Below are 24,579 nucleotides of genomic sequence, written 5' to 3'. Positions count from 1 at the left end.
GATGGTTATGGAATAATGTACAAGTTTGAAAGGTTTAACTGATTATACCAACGTATAAGAGGGTTATTGATCTTAGAAAAAGTTCACACTAAGGCTATCTGCCTAAGGAAAGCGATGCCTTTGTAGTGGACTTTCTAATGGAAACTGGCTCATATAGATAGGTAAAACAACAAAAACACCCATGCAGCCAGTCTGTTTGCCTCAAATTGAGCCCAAGTAAGAACCACTAGAGTTCAGCAATTTTACAATTTTTCTTCCCCTTAAGAAAATTATTTGTATTCATGTTGCATATAAAAAAACCTTAAACAAAGTCCTACAACTAGCCCATTTGCCAGGAAGTGAACCTGGAACAAACAACTTCGGCTCAGCAATCTTATCAACTTGCTACTGATGGACTAAGTTTGATAAATTTACAATATTATTGATTGAATTAGATTGGACTGTTTAATTAAGCCAAAATGCACAAAGATTATTGACTAACAGTATGTTAGGCAATAAAATTAGAGAATTTTGTATTCTTAAACTCAGTGTCTGAGAGTTTTTAAATCAACAATTTTACATGCCTCTATTTTACAAAGACAGTACAGTCAGAAATGACAATGCCTTTTAGAGAATTCAAACACAAGCTCAATGGAATACAGTACAAAGTCTTTAATCCGGAATGATCTATAATACGGACCTCAAAGCTACAAACTTTCTGAGCATGTGTAGCGTTTAAGCATGCGCATAATACCTTTACGCACGCACATATATGTTTACATATGTGCATAATACGTTTACGCATGTGTGTTTAATGTATAACGGACGGTATAAGCTACGCTAAAATTATCTAATTATTTATTTATGTTGCAGATTGCGTTGTTCCTTAATCTTCTAATTGGATCCGGTTTATTATTTTTTGCAGACTGTTAAAGCAATTTTACAAAAAGTAAGCTTGAACTTTCGATTATGTCAAAAAAAATTTCCGATTCTGCAGCTGCCAAAGGATCTACAAAGTGAAAGCACGTTTCAATGTCCATCAAACAATGAGTGGAATTGCTGTAAAAAATGGATAAAGGCATGAAGAAGTGACAGAGAGGTTAGTGAAAACAAAAAAATTTCGATTGATAAGTTAATCGGTATTCTCGGCACAGCAATTACAGGACTTGAACAGCAGAACTTTGTAACTGAACAAGAAATTACGTCTGTTTATAGAATTAAAGAGAAGGTATTAAAACATAAAACGAAGCAACTTAAACAACATACATTGAAAGAAATGTTTAAAAAAAGTAAACAAATAAATATTAAGCCTTTTTCTTTTTTTGTAAATTTTGATACCCTTTAGATCATAATTGCTCTTTATTTCATAAATTATGGTTTCATATTTTTAATTTTATAATTTCTGCATGCTATCTTACTAGATTTAAATTGCTGATCTATAATCCGGAAAAACCCCTAATCCGGAATCGCCGAAGTCCCTACGAGTCCGGATTAAAGCCTCTGTATTGTAATTATCTGACAGCCTCTACTAATTACTATACTGCCTAGGCAACTAAGGTTTTTCAGAAGTTTGAAAAGTTAGAAATACTACTCAAATACCAAATACTGAACACAGCTTATTTAATTATTTTACATCATTATTTTAACTATAAAAGTTTCATAAAATTTAACATAACTATTTTGAGACCTGAAAAGTAAACAAAGTACCCCCATACCAATTAGAATACTATTTCCCCTTCCCTTTGTTACAGTAGTATTACTTTTGCTTTTTTGAAATTAACCATTGTATAAGAATTCATAATTTATGAAAAATTTAATGCATTTTTTTAAATAGTTATACTTTCAAATGAAATATCATAGCTCTATATAATCACTTTGAAGCTTCTTATTTAAAATGGATTTAATACTTTAGCAAATTTATCTTTTTCACCCTCAAAATATGATATACTATTAATTTAGATATTATTAGATTATAATGATCATTATATCTTATCTCGTTATTTGCGCTTCTGCAAATGAGGATGATGGTTCGGTAAAATCATTGAAACTAGTCCTAATAAAATTTGAAAATAAAAACACTGATTTTTGTTGTTTAACTTTTTGTTCAGCGTGTTATTGTATCTTAATTATGACATACAAGTTAGAATTACACTTACATGGACATTAAAAAAAAATTCTGTATGAAATTGAACATCAAACGAAGCCCATAACAGTTCTTTGAAATTCAAAGATGCAAACTGAATGTCTCTTCTTTACGACAGAAAACTGAAATAAACTTATATTCAGTAATTTTAATAGCACATGCCTAAAGTTGCTCCCCTTTACATTAAACTGCAAACTCAATTTTAAAACCACTTTTGAGAAAGCGACCTTTTTAAAGGAATTCATTTTTTATCTTATTAGAAGTAAATTTCATTCAAATATACTTTATATTCCTTTGCCTATTTCATTTTTTGTTTCTTGAATCAATAACATTTCCCTCTTCCCACCTGAGACACATGACAATGCTAAAGTACAATCAAAGGGGTGAAAAAGGCTGTTTGTGTTCTCCAGCAAAAATATAACTACTTTTATTAATTCCTGCTCATCAGAGATAATCTGAAGTAATAAATGTCTGAAGAAATGCATTCATCTGAAAATTTTGAAAGCAAATTTACTTATATTTGGATTATATACAAGGTAAACAATGAAAATTACAAGCAGTTCTACCTCTGCGAATAGAATACAAAATGAAAAACTATAATCCCACAATAACTTATGAAAAACTATAATCTCACAATAACTTATAATAAACTTGTTTTTACTATGCCAGCAGCAAAATAGAAGACAAATAATGAACTGTAAGAGTGAAGATGAAATTAATCCTTCGGTGGCTGCAAGATTAAGCAATTTTCGCTTCCCACATACGCACAATATTTGTCAGTTGTGAATTTGCAATGTGAGTTGAGCTTGTTGATGACCATCAAAAAGTTAAGCAAAGATGAAGACAGGAGAATAAAATATGTTTATAATTTCCTTGTCAGCTTAGTATAAAAATATAGTACGCTAATTGCATGTCATTACATTCAGCTTATTTTAAATTATTTGAATATGACAAGGATACCTGCTATTTGAATATACGGGAGCTACCTGCAAATGGGAAGGATGCCTTCGTGGCTGACTTTCTAAGGAAAAGCAATCTTGTATTTAGCTTACACGCCTGGAAGCCACGAAAAATCCCTGCGTAGACATGCGCTTCCGAACAAAATACAATAAATATAACTTCAGCAGAATCTGAGACAAAATTTCATGATAAACATAGCAACCGAAAATGAGTAAGTATCAACGAACTTTACAATAATCTGTCTTAACTTTTAAACTGTTTTGTGCGGTTTTTAACTCCGAAGATATTTCTGGAAACAATACAAAGTAGTTTGAGAGTCCACTAATTTATTCCAATGCACAGAAAAAAAAATTAAAAATATAATAAAAACTATTAATTTAAAGAAGTAACGCGTTTGCGAAATAATAAATATTGCACGTGGAAATATAACTCAAATCAAAGATCCTACGTTTAAATACTGCCTTGCAAAGAATTTGCAATCAATCTCAACTACGTTTAAAAAATGCCTGAGGGCGGAAATACATGTATACTGTAGCAACTATCTATATTAAAGCATTGTGAGAATGACACTGTGCCTCACGTACCCTAAGATGGATGATTGAAAGGCAGTTATACGTACCATAGATTAAACTGCATGAAAAAATAAGATTTAGCTGTTTTCAATGTATGTACACAGATTCCAAAACAAAAGCAGCCGAGATGGAAGTTTAAACCGAACGTTGTGTTGAGTTGTTATATAGAAGCTTCTGCGCGAAACATATTAATTTTTTGTGCCCATTTTACCGTACACTTAGTTTTTAAACAAATAAACATAAGCTAAACTAGAATTTATGTAATTTCGGTATATATGCAAATTCGATTCTAGAAAATAAGAAATAAATAATTTGCATATTTTTCATCTTAACTAATGGCTTTGTTGTGTGCTATTTGAATTTGTAATGTAAATTCAACGCAAAATTAGAAAGCACAGTCATATTTTCTCATTTCACAGTTATTTCAGCATCTATTTCAGACTATAAATCTATCTAAAATCTACAGTAGTTTTATCTACATTCATGCCTCGCTGAACGCACGTACCGAAAACGAACATTTTCCTTTTATCGCTAATGGACTAGCTAAAATCGATTGTTTCATATTTCAATTTTGATGAAGATGGTAAGTTGCTTCCATTGCCTCTGATATGTATTAAGTGAAAGGCAGTGATATGTATTTAAGTGAAACTTAGAGCCCATTGGTGAAAGGTGGCATATGCAGCGTTTATCTCGGAACTCATCACATTGGAACGACGCTGTAGTCACATAAATGCCTGTTAACACTAGCAAAACATTGAGCCCAAGAAACGCGCGCGAACCTGACGGTTCCACTAAAGGAAATAAAAAGTACTCTTTTTGAAATAAAACCGAATATTTATACATTTACTGCATAAAAATTAAACACCTAAGCAATAATGCCATCCAAAATTTTAAGATTGAAATATTTCTTCACATATGAAACTAATTCTGTTTAAACGCCGTCAAGCGGAGTTGTCAGATTCCTTTTAAAACCATTTTCATTTTATAATTTTTATCCTTACATGAAAGATGGCAGAAAAACTCATTTCTGTACCAATAATCATTAGTTAGCTTAACAATTTTTTGTGGTGCTCCCAAGTTATGTGATCGATCGAAATTATAACAGTTGACAGAGTTGGTGGTATAAATATAACCGAAACAATATTTCACTGACATAATACAATATTTCACTGACATGATATTTCTTCTATGAGACAGTGGAATGTTTTCAGACTTTTTTCTTCATTTCATTTGTGCTATAACGTATTTCCCTGCCCAGTCGGTATAGTGGTCAGGGAAGCTGACTGCGATGCAGAAGGCCCTGGGTTCGAATCCCGGAGAAGGCATGGTTATAACTGTCCGTGCCTTCATAGGAAAGGCGATGGTGGCCCACCTATTAGGTGCCTACATAATAAAGAAACCATCACATCGGGCCTTGTATAGATTAATGGACTGGGTTGCATTTGTAATTGTTCACAATCTGCCATTGGAGGGAAAAAAATTACCTTTTTCCCTACCATGTGCAGAAAAGGATTTGAGTTTCTTATATTATTACAAAGCACACTAAGAATAATGCAATAACACGGGAATTAAAAAAGTTTTAAAATTTCCAACTTCATCCACTTCACACAAAAAGAAGAAATTTACTTTCTATTAATTTCATCTGTATGTATTAACAATGTTGTATTTTAGATACCGAAGCGAACAATTTTTGAAAGCCTCAAATTTCTCTGAGGTATTAGTTTGCAGTAACTTATTTATAAAATAGTTCCACTAACTGGTAGGTAAAGTACATGTTCATAGCTGGTAATGCAGAGTCAAGACAGCAATGGAGCAAGTAACGAGTAGCGAGTGTGGCTTGCACGAAGTAATTAATGCGTAGTTCCTGTAGGTAAAGACATGTATTTTGTTGTAGGATCTTTGATGGTCTAATGTGTTCATCACTAACTACAATTTTTTTTTATTTATTTATTTTGCGACAAATAGACACTGTTACCAATATCGGTGATGCACAAAGGTTTTTTATTTACTTTCAATAATATAAAAAACTGATTGATAAATACAGCATAAATTAATCATACAAGTCATTTTATCCGGAATTTCTAACAATATTTTGCAATAAGTATACTTTTATAGTATCATTGTCATAAATAAAGTAGGTTTAGAACATCTCATTTTTGAGCGATTGGATGCAAAGTCTCTAACTTTGTTTTTTCTGCATATTCTACTGCTTGCATACGAAAAAAGTAATAATTGGGATGCAATTTCGTAATAACATTTTTGAGTCGAAAGCGCTTTTATTTTCCAGTTCAACACATTGTGGCTGAACAGTGGAAGCCAGAATGTTGAAAGCATGGCTGGGCTGCTATCCTGAGTTGCAAAGGAAATGATTAAGTACTATTTCGTATTGCTGTTTTAATGGACAGATAAATAGCACTTTTGCTTAAATGTGCAGTTTTTCTAGTTATTTGTTAGAAATTAAGCATCTGTTTGAAATAGATTTTACATGTAACATCAAAAACTTTTATAAAAATTGCTTTGAATAGCTTTTAATTTTGCTTGTGATGTTTTGCTTTTTGAGCTTTATAAAAATAGCTTTGAATTAACATGCATGAAAGCGAGGTTATCGGTGGACACTTTACTCAAGCATATGATTTCACTTTAATTCATCTCACTAATTGAATTAAAACAAGTTTGGCTTTAACTAAAATTGTCAGTTTGGCATAATAATTCTAACTTGAGTAAAAGACGAAACACCTTTACATTTATTAATTATTGTTAATTGAACGGGGGTTTGTTTGTAAACCTTGAAAAGTCAATTTCCGATCAATGACTAATTTCCGATCAATGACGATAATTACTTGGTTTATTAATTTTCATATTAAAAGTTTACATTTCTATTTTTCATGATTTAAATTCAAGTTCCTTTAAAAACATTATTTTCGGGTTTAAATTTCATACTTTTGGGTTACTTCACTCAGATACATTCTACTAACTTTATATTAGGAGATAATATAACCAATATTACTTTAGTAAATAAATTATAAACTTTTATATGTAAATAATTAGTGCTCTCGCTATGGAATTTCCCCAAATTTCACGATCACTAATGCAAAAAACTGAAATTTCGTAAACTTTGCTCACGTTGGGTACCAAAGATTCTTACTGAGCAACACAAAACAAAACGGATGCGTAGTGCACTTCAGTTTTTCACCCGTTATGCTGAAAGCGGCGAAGAATTTCTGACACAGATAGTCACAGGAGATGAAACATGGGTTTCTTACGACACCCCTGAAAGTAAGCGGCAATCAATGGAATGGAGGCACACTTCATCCCCAGCAAAGGTTAAGCCGAAGCAAATCTTGACACCTTGAAAAATGATGTGCACAGTGTTCTGGGACTTGTTTAACAAATCTGTAGTTTTGCCCAATTTAGAATTGTATTGAAAAATTTAAGAATTAGTTTCCTTTTTTTTATCATCTGGGAGCCAAGTCATTATTTACAAAACATTTGCTTCTGTGGATAATAGTGAAATAGTATACATATTACAATGAAATTCCCAATTGCAATTTCATGTTTGTCTTGTGGATAATTGCGACACAGTGTGCAAATTGCTATGGACGCACATAATGAGGTGTGCTAACTATTAAGGACACGAAGTTATGATGTATCAAAGTGGACAAGTAGTATTTACTTTAACGATGAATTTAACAAAAGTGAACATAGAATAGCCTACACAACATCATATACTTTGGGCTATGGAACTATCAATTGTCTGAACTGATGTGACTTGCTTACTCTGTGGATAACTGCAAAAATAATACGGACACACATCATTAGGTGTGTAACTGATATGAAGTTATGATGTATTGAAGAAGACATAGATTTAAAACTGGTTGATATATAAGTTCCACTCTTCACAACATAGATCCTATCCATGACAATGTAATTATTAATTGATCGTATATGTATTTTCATACGGATTATTATGTAACAATTATTGTATAGATGACACTGTCAATTTAGCATTGTAATATTACTATCATTGATTCAGTGAATGCCGCTGGCGGTGGATTGTAGATTCTTTTCCATCGCATGGACATATAACTCTGATTGGTGTAGAACCTTAGGTCGGAGGTCCATGCGACTGCGTATCAGTGTTCTGGGACTGGAAAGGCATCTTACTCATTGATTTCTTACCGCGTGGTCAAACAATCAGAGCAGATGCTTATTGCGAGACACTTCGGAAATTGCGCCGCGCAATACAGAATAAGCGCCGAGGATTGCTGTCAAAAGGTGTTGTTTTTCTTCACGACAACGCACGACCACACACTGCAAATGTGACGAAAAACCTCCTACAGGGATTTGGCTGGGTCGTGTTTGACCATCCTCCGTACAGCCCTGACCTCGCTCCTAGCGACTTTCATCGGTTCTTACATCTTAAGTCTTTCCTTGGCGGTCAACACTTGAACAATGACGACGAGCTGAAAGAAATTGTTTCCAACTGGTTGAAGACACAGGCGGCAAATTTCTATGAAGAAGGTATACAAAAACTTGTTCCACGCTATGACAAATGCCTGCAATATTTCGGCAGTTATGTGGAAAAGTAGTTTAAGAGTTGTTGAATTTTGTGCAATAAATAACTTTTCTGTAGCTGTACACAATTTACTTTTATTACCAAACGGAACTTACTTTCTGGACGTACATTGTAAACCTTCGGTTTTCATGGATCTTGTCATCAATCGCGTGAACCAGTTCTTCTGTAACCAAAGATGGACGCCCACTTCGTTCTTCATCGTGCACATCACTACGTCCGTCATTGAACTTTCGGACCCATCTTCTTACCATTGAATCACTCATCGCTTTTGGTCCGTAAACATCGCAAATTTGCCGATAAATTTCACTAGGTTTCACTTTCCTCGCATTCAGAAAACGAATCACAGATCTGATTTCACAAGCGGCGGGATTTTCAATCAACACCGACATTGTAAACAAGCACAACAAAGCGTACGTGACTGACAGCGATCTCTAAATGGGCCGCGTTTCTTCTCCTTGATACAGAGCGTCTACTGCGCATGTGCGGAACTGCGATCGCGGAGCTGCAGCGGAGATAAATTGAAACGGAACTTACTTTCTGGACGTGCTACTTCTATTTTAATGGTGTTCAACTAACAATATAATTTTTTTATATTCTGATATTTTGCTTATATGCCGTGGACATATAAACAAACTGCAAATATGCAAAAACTCTTTTTTTGAAATTAGATGTAATGGTAAACGAATCCCTATTTTTTTCCCCATTTTGCGCTTATTGTCATTATGTTTCAATATAATGAAGCATCAACTTATCTTACTGAGAAACTTAATTTGATCAGCTTCTTTCACTACTTGATTAGTTGAAAACATTGAAAGCCCCGAAAGTCTGCTGAAAACTTATAAGGTATTTCTCCCGCCTTCTTAGCATGCCTTCATAGTGTGGTAGTCTGCATGCTGGGCGCGTATTGCAGAATTCTGTGGTTCGATTTCCGGCGAAGGCTTTGCTCATTTTTCATCATTCCTGCCTTAAAAAATAACCTAACGTCTCTACAACATTAACAACCAAAAAGAACTTGAAACTGTTACGCTTAAGAAGCTGGAGATTACTGCTCATTACAGTAATGACGTAGCTAAACTCAAAAGATTAAAGATGGATTTTACGAAGAAAACAAGTTAAGCAAAAAAAAACATGCACATATACAAAAATGAGCGAACACGTAGTCGTTAATAGATTTGTCACAATAAGACACTGGACAAATCGAAATGGTAGCATCTGAAGAGACACAAGAAGTTTAGAAGAAGAAAGGGTAATTAGTCAGAGATCCGACGTTAAATTAGAAAAAATTTTAAAGGAAAATAATTATAATATTTAAGACAACTAAATATGACTTTTAAAACTTCAAAAATATGACATTCGAGACTTTTAAATTCAATTTCAAGACGGAAACATTGTGGATAAGAGCTATGACATGTCAGCAAAAAACAGTGATGCAATTTAACTCTTTGAAGATGAAGAAGTAAGTAAGTAAGCAAGTTTTAGGCTTCCCTGCCTCGTGAACTAAATCACTTACACGTCTACTCCCCCTTTGGGCACATCGTGGAGGTTCAACCTCCACTATTACCCTCCAAGGGAGCAGCGCACCACCTGGATAAGACACCAGGCAGCACCGGTCGTCTAATGCTCCTACCAGTCGCATGGGCGAGCCCGTCGCAGTGAGTGGGCCGTTACCCAGCAAACCGAGAGGAACCAAGCCCTCCGGCTACGGTTTCGCACCGCTCAGGACATGCCAGTCCCCGAGGCCGGCCAATAAGTGACCTTTCCTGGGGGCTTCAGAACCACCAAGTTCCTAAATTTTATCCCCCGTGGCCGAGACTGCCTAGGTACAGATCCTAGCCAATAGCTTTGCAGAGTTCTCTACGTCGACCCCCGGGGGGTTGAAGATGAAGAAAGGTATACTATTTTACTTGAAGTCACACTTCAAGAACTTGCTGAAACCTGTGAAAATAACATTTTCTTTGAACTGACACATCACAGGTGTTATAGTTGGAAGGTGAAGTAAATTACTTCAAGACTTAGCGATCAGAAAAACTTACAATATTTTTCCTGGAAGTTTATACTGATTAGGGAATGAATATTGTCAGAATCAAGTTTTCATGCATCTAAAAATAAGAATTACTGTATTTAAGACAAGTGCCTCAGCTTTAGTCAAGGACAACTTCGTTACTTGTGAATCGAGATGTTGTAAATGTGGCGAGGTTCACATGAGTAAGCAAACTCAAGAAAGAAGATAACGTACGCTGCCTCAGAACTTTTTCAGACCAACTCGAAAGTTTTTGTGGTCGTAGTAAATTTCCCAATCTCAAGAAATCTAAAAAAAAAATTCGACTCCAAGAAGCCGAGCTTTTCTCACATGAGTGAAGAAGAATAATCTATTTCCCTATTTCAAGATTTTGCAAAATTACTCATGTTACTCATTAAATTTAGTTAAATAGTCATGTGCACATGACTCATGTGCAAAAGTTTAAGACCAGTAGCCGTTTTCCTGTATTTTAGCAGATTGCATCATTCGCTCGTGGTTGCGTCATTTCATACGCTGAGTGCATCAACCGCTTTGTACTGCTATAAATATAACGTCCTGTCTCGTTTATCAGTAGTTCGTTATTGGATTTTGCGTAGACAGTGCTGTTGTACAATAGTTGTATTGGGTAAAAAAAATTCATTTACTGTTGAAAAACGGGCAAGAATAGTGGCGCTGGACGGAGGTGGCTTTTCTGAACGTGAAATAAATTTGAAGGTAAATGTCAGCACGACAGGTGAGCATCAATCTATCAGTAAATTCAAAATTTCGGGAAATTAGACAGATCTTAAGAGAAGCAGTCGCCCAAGGAAAACTTGTGGATGTGATGATCGTGTGATGAGAAGGACGGTCACTGGATGCAAAGAATATGTACTGTTAAGAAGAAAAACTTCGCATCAGCAGGAGTTGCTCCCTTCGAACGAAAAGGGAAACAGCTGCGCATGAGTGAAATATCTGTCGCCCAAAAGCGCCAAAGCTCGAAGCTGATGTCGAAGTTCAAACAGGTTCGACGATCACAGCCAGTGGAACTTCACCTAATTTTGTTATTCGTCTTAATCCGTGTTCCTCAATTTCCTGTACACGTCGCGGAGGAGGAAAATCTCGGCCAGGTCCGGTACATCACAGAGGGGGAATTTCTCGCCAACAGGTGCCGTCGCCAAATCCCTTGGCGAATTTTCCCTCTTCTTTCTAGCTGCGTAGAAGACAAACTGGTTTACATTACGTCTATGGAGCCTTTCCTTCTTTACATAGACGTTCTTTGCTCGATGTCCAACAACCTTCTGCAATAAAATTAAAGCTGCTCTGACAGAGGGTACCAATGTCAGTTCGAGTATTATTTCAGATCGTTTGACTAAAGATTATGGTTTGTTTTCCTATAAACCTGTAAGGAAACCTCGACTTACTCAAAGCATGAAAAAGAAACGACTGACTTTCGCCAGACAATATCAGAATTTGACCGAACAACAGTGGAGTACAGTGTTATTTTTCTGAGTCAAGTGTGCAGGAATTTTCTGCAAGTGCTATATGTATTCGTCGTCGCCCATTTGGAAAAACATACGATTCCAACAGTGAAACACGCTCCAAGCCAGATGACACGCGGTGCAATGTCTGCGTCTGGTACTGCTGTTCTATATTTCCTGCCACCTAAAACTACGATAAACGGCAATCGGTAACGAAATTTGTTACGTGGCAAATTGAAGCTTCATATGGATGTTCTCAGATGTTCAATTTTCATGCATGATGGGGCTCCGTCTCACACGGTAAGGCTTATTAAGGACTATCTGAGAGCTACTCAAATCCAAGAGCTTGATTGTCCAGCCCAGATTTGAATCCCATAGAGAATCTGCGGTATATTGTGAAAAATACACCACAGATTCTACCATCCAGTGCTACAGAACTTGTTGAAGCAATAAAGCATGTGTGGTGTACAGAGATTTCCCGAGCATACTGCCAGTCTCTTGTTCTAAGCATGCCTAAAAGGATTGCAGCAGTGATTAAAAAATAAAGAAGGTCCGACAAAATACTGACTATACTTCAATAACCTTTAAGTCTATTTTGTTCATTTATAACATATGTTTTTGTTGTGAAATTCCAATAAATCTGATTTTTCTATGTGTTGTCTTAAATTTTTGCTCACGACTGCATAATGATGCAGTTGGATAGAAACACAAACACTGATGTAAGAACACTGAAGTGTAGATGCGTTTATGGCGTAGATACTTGATGCTTAAAGCGTTGACCCATACTGAAGAAGAACGAATCCAGCCGGAATAAATTCCTTTTTCTTTTATTTAAATTCACATTTGTGGCCACAACTCACGTGGCAATCCAATTGCGCCTGTCGAAAAGTTTCAGTTCCCGAATTAAAAGCTTTTGGTTTACAATTTGGTGATTAGTCAAGAGGCATCTGCATTAAGGGTTACGTAAGATCGCATGATAATTTGAATGACGTAGTTTAGATATATAGTACTATATTTAAGACAGATTTTTACGTCCCCAAATTAAATATAAAATAAAGCAGGTTGTAGCCAATTAAAAACAGAAGTCTGCTTTCGTAATTTTTTTCATATCTTCTTTTATCTTACATATATATACACACACACATACGTTTGGCTCTGCCGATTACACAACTAGATGTTATAGTAATCCCATATACAAAATTTCTACGTTTTACGGTTAATTTTTTACGAGTTAAACGATATATATACATACATACATACATCGTGTACGAGTCCGGTGAGGGCATTGCTCATCTTTTGTGTTTCCTACTTCAAAATACCTAAAGACTCTTCAAACTTAATCTCTTTTGATATTAAAATAGAATTGTGGGGGTAAATATTCTACTAATAAGAACTTATAATTTTATAACTATAATTCCGTTATTTCATACATACTTCAAAATAATTAAAATTAGAATATTTTTTTTTTCATTTTAAAATGTCTTCTAAGAATGTTGCGAAATGATTGCACGGCGAAAAATCTTTTAGACAATTAGAGACATAACCTGTAGTTCCAATTTAAAAAATGAATTTCTGGCTGCGGCAGTTTCGGTGATGTAATATATTTTCGTGATACAATACAATAAAATAATACTAATAAATGTAAATACAATAAAATTTTAGAATTTTGTTAATTACATAATAAAAATTAAATATTTTTATTTCTTTATATTTAATTTTTATTATGTAGTTATCAAAATTCTAAAATTTTATTGTATTTTATACATAACAACACAGTTAGTAAATGATTCCATCAGTTGAGCATAAAAGCTGCATGTCTTAAAGGCGGTGCAGCTGCTCATGTGGTGGTAAATAAATAAATATATATTTGTAAAAATGTACTGAATTAAAATTTCTCAATGCACTGTCTATAAAAAAAGTTTTGTACTAATAAATTACATCAATTTGTAAGTTATATCATACATATTTATCATAGTCGTTCAAATGACTCCTCTCTTAAAAAGTTTTTAATGTGTAAAATTCGGATTAACAGAGTTGTCAAAATTGCGTTATTTTAAACCACTTTTACCTGAAGAAACTCAGTAGATGTTAGGATAGCATATAATTTCACTAAATGTAAAGTTTCGAATTTTAAAAATTTTGCGGATGATAATTTAAAACGAATGTTTCTGCTATAAATGAGTATTTTTCTTGCAAATTGTAAAAGGTATATTTTAGAAATTTACTTTTGAAAACACAAAATGCATAGTTGATTTAAGCAATATTTATATATAGCGCACGAAAATTTTAATCCGTTGCGAAATTTTGACCACGTGAAAGACGAATGTTTCTGCTTCATCTACTACTATGGTAATAGTAAACATTTTATACTGACACTGATTTCGAAGCAGGCTCATTCAAAAATGTAAAATTCGATTTTTTTTTTTGTTTTTTTTTGTTACTAATTGGGGTAAAGTGACTAAATTTAGGATAGTTTTAAATTCTACTTTATTTAATGCCTTTTTTTTTAAACTGAAATCATAGATCTATGCATACCTTTCAAGAGATATTACGTCACGTGACCTTTGTAAGCCTTTGTATAACATAATGTAACCTAAGGCTATCTCCGTTTGGACTATATTTAAATGTTCCTATATTTAAATGTATATTTAAACTTATAACAATAAAATATCCATACGTAAACATTTAATAATCCAATAACACAGTCAAGTTTTCAAATAAGTATTAGAACAGTTATAGGTCAACTACATTCTAGCTACCGAATTCTACCGTCGAGAATCCAAAGCGTGTTGCCAACGCTGGTCAACGAAAAAGTGTAAATTAATTCGAGAGGCATGGAAGTAACCATTGTTAATTTTCGACTAATTGGGTTACTAATTGGGGTAAAGTGAGTAAATTTAGGATAGTTTGAAATTCTATTTTATTTAATGCCTTTTTTTTTAAACTGAAATCATAGATCTATGCATACCTTTCAAGAGATATTACATCACGTTAGCTTTTTAAGCCTTTGTGTAACATAATGTAGCCTAAGGCTATCTCCGGTTTGGACTATATTTAAATGTTCCTATATTAAAATGTATATTTAAACCTATAATAATAAAATATCCATACGTGAACATTTAGTAATCCAATAACACAGTCAAGTTTTCAAATAAGTATTAGAACAGTTATAGGTCAACTACATTCTAGCTACCGAATTCTACCGACGAGAATCCAAAGTGTGTTGCCAATGCTGGTCAGTGAAAAAGTGTAAATTAATTCGAGGGGCATGGAAGTAACCACTGTTAATTTTCGACTAATTGGGTTACTAATTGGGGTAAAGTGACTAAATTTAGGATAGTTTGAAATTCTACTTTATTTAATGCCTTTTTTTTTTAAACTGAAATCATAGATCTATGCATACCTTTCAAGCGATATTACATCACGTGACTTTTTTAAGCCTTTGTATAACATAATGTAGCCTAAGGCTATCTCCGGTTTGGAATATATTTAAATGTTCCTATATTTAAATGTATATTTAAACCTATAATAATAAAATATCCATACGTAAACATTTAGTAATCCAATAACACAGTCAAGTTTTCAAATAAGTATTAGAACAGTTATAGGTCAACTACATTCTAGCTACCGAATTCTACCGACGAGAATCCAAAGCGTGTTGCCAACGCTGGTCAACGAAAAAGTGTAAATTAATTCGAGGGGCATGGAAGTAACCACTGTTAATTTTCGAATGTGGTCGTTTCAGAGAGGTGGTCATCTTCAGGAGGTTTACTATATTACAGAATGCCTGTTGTTTTCCCTTTGCTAGATTACAACTTTCACAAGATCTTTATTTAAGAAGTACTGACAGAAAACATTTTAGATACGAAACACCAATCCCACTGCTAAGCTGAACTTTAATAATCCACCGACAGTTATTACTCGACCTCCATTTTTATCGAACTTTATCACCTTATACTGAGGTGAAAAGGAAATATTAATCGCTTTTCCAACACTCCCACTCCCCTCAGGAAGAAGGCGCAAGAATACGAGTAGATATCGAAATGTTTCTGACCTTGTTAAAAAAAGTTTGGGGAATATTTCATGGACCTCGCTATCGCAAAGCTGAAAATGATAGCGGAGGAATCATCCATCATTTATTTTTTACGTCCCCTTGGGGACGGGAATGAGGGGGGGGGATTTCTTATGACGACTTAGCACCTTGCTGTGCTTCGTGTTACTGCTGTGACGGATCTGTGTATTTTGGCAGCCAGTGCTGTAATGAGAATTTCATACAGACTGTGTAGTAAATATTGTTTAATCCCGGGCAAGCTTAAAAAAGTCAGCCTCGATTCCCAGCACCCATATTAAAAGTGCTATTAAAGAAGTTTTGTGCTCTATGCACAACCTCAATTTGAAGACAACAACGTCCACATTCTGGTACACATTTCTGCATGTAAGAGACAAAAATATCTAATGTCGACACCACATGACTTCTTTGTACGGCCTATTAAATTATACACATATTATTTGCTGCACTTCATTTTAACTTATTTCCTCGAATTTCGTTTGGGATATATTTCTCATTCAATGAATTCAGTTCTCATTTCGCGGTAAGGCAAAAATGCACTCAAAAATTATTCATTAAAAATTGTGAAATACAGAAAAATCTCAAACATCAGATATAGTTAAAACAACTTTTATAATTAAAATTAGAGTTTCTACAGCTGAACAAGTGATTCACCAACGCTCAGAAAGACGAAATTTTCGGTCCACAGCATCGAAAGTTAATTTTTTGTCCCGTCATGCAGAAAGACACCGAAGTTTATGCACCAACTGACTTAATTCAATATTCAGTTAAGCAGTTTCAAATGTAAACAAATAGCTGCTTCGTAAGGTCTAGCACTATTTAAGCTTTTAAATTGTTGATAATTCTACAACTAGTGCATGAGGATTAACTAAACTCCTAAATCCTTTAATTGGAACACAAGAACACAATTCAAACATTTTTAAAGCAATATATGCACAATTTACCAACATAAAAATAAAAATACCTTGCTCACCGAACCGAGTAATATACCGAGTAGGTAGGAATACATACATAGACATATATATGTTTAGTACGGCCAGTTGCAACGAAAAAGGGAGGTGCACAACTACATGTTATAATAGTCTCGTATACAAAATTTCAATGCTCTACGACTACTCGTTTTTGAGTTATGCGATATATATCTATATATATATGCATACGTACAAATGCCACAAAAAAGTCTCTTCGGAATCAATTTTAAGTCTATTTTGAAAAAAAAAAAAAAAAATGTTTCTTATATTCGAAAGTACAGATGTCATGCAAAAAATTATTCAAATGGATTCGAGGGCGGTTGGAAATGGCTATTTTCGCAGAAATATGATACCCAAAGTTTTTGGCGATTACAATACTTCCTTTGTTTCGTACAAGGAAGTCGTAAGCCCTTAAGAAATTGCACCATAATTTTGGTGTTCCCTAAAAGCTGAAGCTTCAGGAAATGGCCTTGTGCTCTCTGAATATAGCTTAGGATTCGGGAATAAAGTCTGAAATTACGCTCTGTTCATATTCTTTAGTGTAAACTTGACAAAATCGTTAGCTTTTAAAAGAACTTTTGATAAAATCATAGAGATAATATTGTGTTACTTGTATTATATATTACTAGAAAGCCTGGCGGTCATACGAAATGACCGCTGTTCTAGATATTGTAATTAAATTGATCTGTGCAAAGGTGTCTGCTAATTTAAACTGAATTACCCAGGGCAGGCGGCGAGGACGCCCCTTTACTTACTGCACCACGGAGTTTCCCCCTTCTACTTGCTTAATTGCTTAAAGTAGAGTGCAATGAAGGAAACCACTGGAGGTACATTTCTTAAGAGCCACCGCTAGCTTAGTCAATAAAGGTGATTTAAATAATAAAATGTTAATTCACATGTCAAAGATCTCTTTGTACACAACATTTCTTGTGTAGATCTTTGCACCATTTTTAAGCTCGCCTTGCAGAGGACCATCCAACATTTTTAATTTTACGTCCGTTTTTTAACAAACTCTTGAACAGGCAATATAAAGTTGACCGTGTCCAAATGCAGGCTCAGGTAAAAAAATGCCAACACGCTTAAGCGTTTGGCCCGAGACTTATGGATGGTCATAGCAAAGGCAAGTTTTACAGGAAATTGTCTACGTCTCAGTTGAAACGGCAACCCTGTGCCGTGGCAACTTCACCCCATTGGCTAGTACTGTTACGCAAGCAACCAATAAACCATCGGCGACAAACAGACACTTAAGCCGCATATATGGGATGAAGTAACATCATCTCCCCTGAAACGGCTGGCTCCCGGGCTTAGCGAAGCACACAGTTGGATTCCGCAGGTCCGTGGCACCCCATTTTGACCAATCGCGTCTTCGTGGTACTTTAATTAGCCGAGATATTAATTAAAAACTAATTTTCCCCTACATTTTCTACTTTCTTTCTTGGGTTTTCCCTATTACAGGGATTTGGCTACGTGCAAAATTATTTTTTCTCGAATATCTAAGGAACGGCGCCGAGTTGAAATTCGAGACGCGTATCCTCGGGTTCCGAAAAATTCTCCGAATCCATCGATACCGTTCTCATCTTCGTACGACTTTAATCGGCCGACATATTAATTAAAAACTGCGGAAACGTTAATTTCCGCGCTCATTTTTCCGAGTGGCAACAATAAGCTATCGGCGACACACACTTTAGCCGCTTATATATATAAAGAAAATTATTGTGCATGTTTTTCAAGTTTTTATTTAATAAAAATTAACACAGTACATGATTAATATCATATGAATGTAAAGGGAAGCTGGCCGTGTTTTGTTATACAAGCAGTTATATACATATAAAGGCAGTAGTTTTTAATTTAAAATATTCTCTTTGAGAAAATAGGAACATTCACGTCTAAACAGTAAAAGCATTTTGTATATTGTCGCTTGAATGATGTCAGCCGGACGCAGTGGACCAAATGATATGGTCTTCACCAGTCTCAAAGGGTATATATTTATAGAGCGATATGGTCACTCTGTAAATATATACCCTTTGAGATTTCTTCCGCTGAGTGTATCAAAAAGATAAGGTGTTTGTGCTACTTTTAACACACAAGGCTAAATAAACTTAAAAATAAAATAAAATAGTCTGAAAACTTTTCCTTTTTATATTACACCCAAAGGAGCCTTTTTATAACGTTCTGTGTTACCTTTATTTACTAAATAATCATGTTCTTCGCACTTAAACCAAAAAATTCAATTCAACAGCAATATCACAAAATGTTTAAAAAGAGAAGAATTTAGAATTTCCGAAACACAGTCTCGCGCGTCTAGGTAATAGGTAATTCTTTTTTTTCCGTACAGCGTTCCCATTGCTTGCTTTGAAGTCGTTGGGTTTGTTAATCAAAATTCGTTAAAGTTTTACAAAATATGAAATAGATAATAAAACAAATTCCAAAATTTGGGCTTCCAGGTATATTCGAGTGGAGGATTACGTTATTCAAAATTTAATGTCTCTAAGTACCGTTGTTTTACCACAATGTGAGAAACATACAGACATTTATGCAGATTCTTCATTATTTAATTTCTTTAAATACAATTCAGGGCTCTAATATCTGTAGGCGACAATTTGAAAAATGAAACGCCGCTTTATAGCGGATGACACAAAATGTCAAAACGAAATGAACAGCCCTCCTAGGCAGATTGGCCCTATCTAATAAAAATCTGAAAGCCTTCAGATTTTATAATTACGCCGAAAGGGCGTTTCCTTCATTTACGTATACATACGCGTTTCGAGAGCATTTGGCTAACGTTCCTTTGGGGTAAAAATATTTAAAAACAGCCCATCTTTAGAATGTTCAATAGACAGTCTCGGTCGTTTGAGATAAAAATGTTTTGTCCCGCGCAGTGTTGCCATTGCTCGCTTTGAAAGCATTGTGTTTGTTAATCAAAAATTCTCTAAAGTTTTACAAAATATGAAGTAGATAATAAATATGAAGTAGATAGTGTGTCCTTTAGAATTTCTTAGAAAAAATCATTTTATTCATTTTTAAGCTTCTAACTAGGATTCCTTCCGGTTTTCAACAGAAAATAAAGATCAATGGTTTGAGTGAAAGTCAAACGGAAGAATTCGAAATTCAAAATTCGCTCGTCCAGGTGCTCATGTTCGGGTGGAGGATTATGTTATTCAAAATTTGATGGCTCTAGGTACCGTCATTTTTTCATGAGAAACATACATTCATGTAGATTCTTTATCATTTAACTTACATATACAGGACGATAATACATATACAGGACATAACTAATACAGGACGATAATATTTGGTGGAAACAATTTAAAATGCGATAGTTTATAGTAAAACGCCACAAAATGCAGCCTTGAGACTATTAGCTCTTCTGGGCTAAAAAAAAACATTTTGCCTTTTACTTCCTTGTAGGAAGCATTGTAACGTTAAAAATTTCGGGTATCGCATTTCAACGATTATATCAATTTTTAGTTATAAGTCGATATCTATTTTATAGAGATCTATGATATGTTGCATTATATTAAGAAGTTCACCAAGTGAATTATTCTTGGCGCAAACTGAAAAAAAATGCGCCAAGATAAATTTTTGAATTTCTATGGAGCTAGTGCTTTATTGGAATTTAATGTTCCTTCAATCTATATTTCCACGGCATTTGCTTCCGTGGCTATGTAATTGTTGCGTCTGTAGCCGTCCATATGTATAGACCATTTTGGGGGCTTTTGAACTCTTTGAAAAACTCAAAGACAATTTTCCATACCTGTAAATGTTTCGTCCAATAAATAAACACATCATGTTCAATTTTATATGTCTAGTAATAAAAAATTTTAAGAATACTACGCAGATTTATTCTTCATTAATAACCATAAGTACTTTGAACCATGCTTTAGAATACAGGAATCAGTTGCGAAAAAATTTCCCACCGTTTTTCCTTACATTTATTTATTTATTTTTGGTATGGCGATGAAGTTATATAATTTGTCCTTTAGAATTTCTTAGAAAAAATCATTTTATTCATTTTTAAGCTTCTAACTAGGATTCCTTCCGGTTTTCAACAGAAAATAAAGATGAATGGTTTGAGTGAAAAGTCAAACGGAAGAATTAAAAAGAAATTTTCATCACAGTAGGGACATGAAACACAATTTAGAACTTGAAATCGAAACTATTCCAATTCCCCGCTGACTGAGAAACCAGGTCCAGATTAGAACAGAGAGAAGAGAAGCGCACGATTTGAAAGTGAAATCTCTTTTGGAACCGAAATTTGTCTCTTTCGTCCCCCAAAAAAGAGGTCAAAGAAATCTTTTTTTTTTATTCTGATCTCCTACACGCTGTCAGTGAAAAATGGTGTTCAAAATAGAAACTGACAGTATAAATGATGTTGTGCCCTCCAATCTCATCTGGGAATGAATTATCTATTATTTCTGAGATTCCTAAACAATGTAGATCTCTGAATAACTAAATCCTAAATGTGAAATTATGCTAAAGTCTTTACACATTTCCTGTATGGCTAATTGTATTGATATAAGCATTTAAGAGACGTATGCTGATTAAGCAATATGCTTCTCAGAATGAATTTTGGTAACTACGCAGATATACTGTGATTTTTTTTATCGTTCAAAGGGTGTATGAATTTTGTAATATAGACTTTTGTTACAGTTTAACAGTAATTGCTAAGCGGCAAGTAGCCTTAAACTGTAATAAAAGACTATCTTAAAAATACATAGCTATCAAAAAATCCTAATATTTATTAATATATGGTTTATTTTCACAACTTAAAACAATGTAGAGAAAAGAATAATTTCTTCTCACCCATCCTTGTTTTTAAATGAAACTTTATCGCTTCAAATTTTCTCTCGAGAAAATTATTCATCCCTAGTACGTCCTAGCCGAGTGCCACTTGCAAAAGTACACTGCAAGTATATTATTATTATAACTGAGATGAATTACTCTTGGAATGTAGATTTTCTACACTCTTAGAAAAAGAAAAAAAAAAAGAAAAAAGAAAAAAAAATCTGAAATGTTTCAGATTTTAATTTACGTCCAAAGGGGCGTTTTTTAACATCTTGTGTCTTACCTTTCTTTATTAAATATCATGTTCCTCGCACTTAAACCATAAGATCCAGTGCAACAGCAATATCGCAAAATAGTTTTAAAACGAGCATATCTTTAGAATTTCCGATACAGAGACTCACGCGACGGAGATAAAAATGTTTTTTCTGCACAACGTTGCCATTGCTCGCTTTGAAATCCTTGAGTTTGTTAATCAAAAATTCGTCAAAGTTTTAAAAAATAGGAAATCGATCATAAAACAAATTTCAAATTTCAAATTTGGTCTTCCACATGCTCATATTCGTTGGAGGATTACGTTATTCAAAATTCGATGACTCTATGTACCGTTGTTTTATCACAATACGAGAAATATACATACATTTATGCAGATTTTTCATTATTTAATTTCTTCAAATATAATGCAGGTCTCTAACATTTTGTGGCAACAGTTTGAAAAGTGAACCGACATTTATGAGTCCGACGCAAAATGCCAAAACGAAACTAATAGTCCTTCGGGATTCAAATCCCTTTGGACTAAAAAAAAAAAAAAAAAAAACGACGCACCGAGAAGATATAAAGCAAATTGGACACAAATTGATATGCATACAGGTTTCGACGGAAAATGAAAAAATTTACATTTTGGCTGCCAATGAATGAACGGTTGTCGCTACAGCGCATCTGATCTGCGCAATTGGCAGGATATTTAAGAGAAATGACTATTCCAGGTCATAAATTCTTCACGAATTTCATTCTGTGTACTCTGGTAGACAGTAACTATGCCTCGCATACAGGTGCGCGAACGATATGCGCAGACGTCAGAATTTGAGAGAGGTCGTGTAGTAGGGCCCAAAGAAGCCGGTTTTTCTTATCGGCGAATAGCTCGACATTTGAGCAGGAGCGATGCCACTATTAGACGATGTTGGCAGGAATGGGTGAACCATGGCCGCACACAGCATCGAGAAGGAAGCTGTAGGCCTAGAGAAACGACAGAACGTGAAGACTGAGCAATCGTCAGAGCGGCACTCACAGCCCCAGACGCATCATTATCATCGATTGTACGTGCAACTAGTGCTTCAGTGACCGAAAGGACTATTCATAGACGGCTCACAGAAAGGGGGCTAAGGTCACGGCGCCCCTTGCGCCGACTTACCATTGTCCTCTGTACAACGTAAAGTCCTTTTTCAGTGGTGCCGGCTGCTTATTTGCACTGGAATTTCACTGACTGGAGTACAATATTCTTCAGTGATGAGACCCGATTTGAACTGAGCCCCGATGACCAGCGAAGACGAGTCTGGAGACGCCCCGGACAACAATCTGATACCAACCTGATTGTCTTCCGGCAGACAGGCCGACAATCAGGAGTGATGGTCTGGGGTGCCATTTCATTTCCTAATAGGACCCCTTTGGTTGTCATCCGTCGCAACCTTACAAGCACAGCGGTACGTCGACGAAGTTCTAAGGCCCGTTTTGTTGCCCTTCATGTCACGCCATACTGGGCTTACATTTCAGCAAGATATTGCCGGACCTCATACTGCACATGTTTCTACTGCTTGCCTTAGTGCTTGCCGAACATTACCTTGGCCAGCAAGGTCGCCGGATCTCTCTCCTATTGAACACGCTTTTGCAATGGGCAGGGCCCTCCAACCAGCTCGGGATGTTGACGATCTAACGCGCTAGTTGGACAGAATTTGGCACGATATCCCGAAGAAGGACATCCGCAACCTCTATCAATCGATGCCAAGAAGCCGAATAACTGCTTGCATAAGCGCCAGAAGTGACCAAACGCGTTACTGACTTTTTCACTTTGTGAAGCTCTATCACTTCAATTAAATCATCCAATTTTTCTCAAACTGTAATCATTTGTTTTTCTGTACATGTACATCACTTCTACCGATTTTCGTCCCATTCGGACAACTCCTCCTTGGTGCGTCGTTTTTTTTTTTTTTATTTTTTTATTTTTCTTTTCCTAAGAGTGTATATGTTATTTTGGAATTATAGTCTCACGATCCACTTGTCTATATCCACCTTAGATCGACTCGAACAAATTGGTATTCTATCCTGGTGGGTGGCCGTGGGATGCTAAGCAGTTATCTCTAAAAGGCCTCCGTTCCTTGTTTAAAGGTAACTGACCTTTTTGAACTGCGTAAAAATATTCCATTTACATTAAACAAATTAAATTTCACTCCATTATGATAATTATATATGAAAAAATAATCAGGTGGGAACCTTCAATATGTAACGTTCTAGCCAAATTTGTGGTCCTTGCAAGTTAGAATACTTGTGTACTGTGTAGTGAATTATCGCTAAGTTCACGTGGAAAAGACAAGTCCAAAGAAGGGTTAAATTGCCCTTTTATTCAACACAATAATGATCCTCTAGGGCTTACATGAAGCCTCCACTTGGCTTTAACTTAATTAAGACAGAAAATAAGGGACTAATATAATACTAACTAAACTAAAACCAGCCGAAGCTGCTCAGAATTAACTAACAGAGTTGGCCCTTATTTAAAGCTCACCGGCGAATACTAGCAGGCACGTAACAATATTGCCGAGCGTAGTAAGATTAGGCTTAAAAAGCAACGACGTGGCCAGAAGGCAGAACACGCTGTATTAAGAACTTCTAAGCTTTTATACTGAAGTGACCGAAACTTCAACTTAAATCCTGGTTTTAACCACATTAACATAAAACGCCGTCCTGAAAACTCAATTTGGCAGGGAATTGTAGGTGGAAATAAGGAAGTAAAGGAAAGCGTTTCAAAAATAAAAAATAACTATTAGGAAACTAAATTA

The 24,579-nt window shown here is 35.0% G+C and overlaps 1 protein-coding gene across 3 annotated transcripts in view; it reads right to left on the bottom strand.

Annotated features, from left to right (window-relative positions):
* The window catches only part of LOC118190133 (sorting nexin-24-like), a 325,059-nt gene that overhangs the window by 41,455 nt on the left and 259,025 nt on the right, over positions 1-24,579 (bottom strand). Inside the window, exon 1 of one of the 3 annotated variants that reach the window (XM_085818122.1) lies at positions 3,702-3,817. The exons of the other annotated variants lie outside the window; for them this stretch is intronic. The gene's annotated coding sequence lies outside the window, so the exon portion shown is untranslated. Of the gene's footprint in view, positions 1-3,701; positions 3,818-24,579 lie in introns of those variants that run through there. 3 annotated transcript variants of the gene reach the window in all.

The sequence above is a fragment of the Stegodyphus dumicola genome, chromosome 6, assembly GCF_044657685.1.
Source record: "Stegodyphus dumicola isolate Sdum_Otavi_A_Nest chromosome 6, ASM4465768v1".
Taxonomy (NCBI): domain Eukaryota; kingdom Metazoa; phylum Arthropoda; class Arachnida; order Araneae; family Eresidae; genus Stegodyphus; species Stegodyphus dumicola.
This window is presented reverse-complemented; position numbering and strand designations above follow the sequence as displayed.